A 1148-nucleotide genomic window follows, 5' to 3' on the forward strand; every position below is an offset into this window, starting at 1 on the left:
CGTAGGTGCACAGGTCCAGATATATATACATTTTTTAATCAAGGTGACAGACAGTGACACATTCAATACTGCACTTGCACACTCTTGCCTGCATCTAGCAGATCTAGGGTGTAATCACTAGACCAACAGTTGCAATCGAGAGTTTCTATTGGACAAAATCCAGGTATGTTTATCCCCGTTTTGTACCGTTTGCTTACGTTTAAGGAACATTTTTTTCAACAGAATCGGCGGAATGAATACGCCCTGATCACATGCAAACACAGTTCACTTTCATAGCAGCCACATACAAACAGCATGATCACTTTTCTCGTTGGATAATTAATTCTTGCATCTACGCGATCTCCTCTTCTCACATTTTCCTTTTCTCTTCGCTTTGTTTGACCAGGAAAAAAAAACTTTCCAAGCCTTCATATCATAACTGCTAACCGCTACACAGAGCCTACATCGTTATCACCATATTAGCTAAAGTAACATCCTAGTCAACATAGCTAATAGAACTAATGCATCAGTAAACCCACTACAATCATGCAGTACAGTGTACAGTCAGCAAACAGTTTAGCAGTTACACCGGCGGGCCCCGGTGGCAATAAATTAATAAAACCAAAAGCTCACCTTGACTTGGAAGAGTTCCAATGTTGGATAGCTATAGCCAGCTAGCTAACATAGCATCTCTCTGTTTGAGACGGGTGTTTGAGTAGGCTAAGCTAGCCAGCTGGATTTGCTAGCTAAGTAAGAGGGGGGAAAAATAAAATGAAAAATAGCTCTCTCTTCTCTTACTTCTCCCTTCATTTTGGAAGAAATTAATTTGTTCAAAACTGTTCAACTATTGTCTTTCTGTCTCTTGAGTCAACTACTCAACACATTCTGCAGTGCTAACTGTAGCTTATGTTTCAGTACTAGATTCATTATCTGATGCTTTGATTGGGTGGACAACATGTCAGTTCATGCAGCAAGAGCTCTGATAGGTTGGAAGACTTCCTCCGGAAGTTGTCATAATTACTGTCTGTCTATGGAAAGGGGAGAACCATGAGACTCCTAGGTTTTGTATTGAAGTCAATGTACGCCGAGGAGGACGGAAGCTAGCTGTCCTCTAGCTACGCCATGGTGCTAACCTCTTGTCACGACTTCCGCCGAAGTCGGTCCCTCTC

The sequence above is a fragment of the Salvelinus sp. IW2-2015 genome, unplaced genomic scaffold (genome assembly GCF_002910315.2).
Source record: "Salvelinus sp. IW2-2015 unplaced genomic scaffold, ASM291031v2 Un_scaffold3227, whole genome shotgun sequence".
Classification (NCBI taxonomy): domain Eukaryota; kingdom Metazoa; phylum Chordata; class Actinopteri; order Salmoniformes; family Salmonidae; genus Salvelinus; species Salvelinus sp. IW2-2015.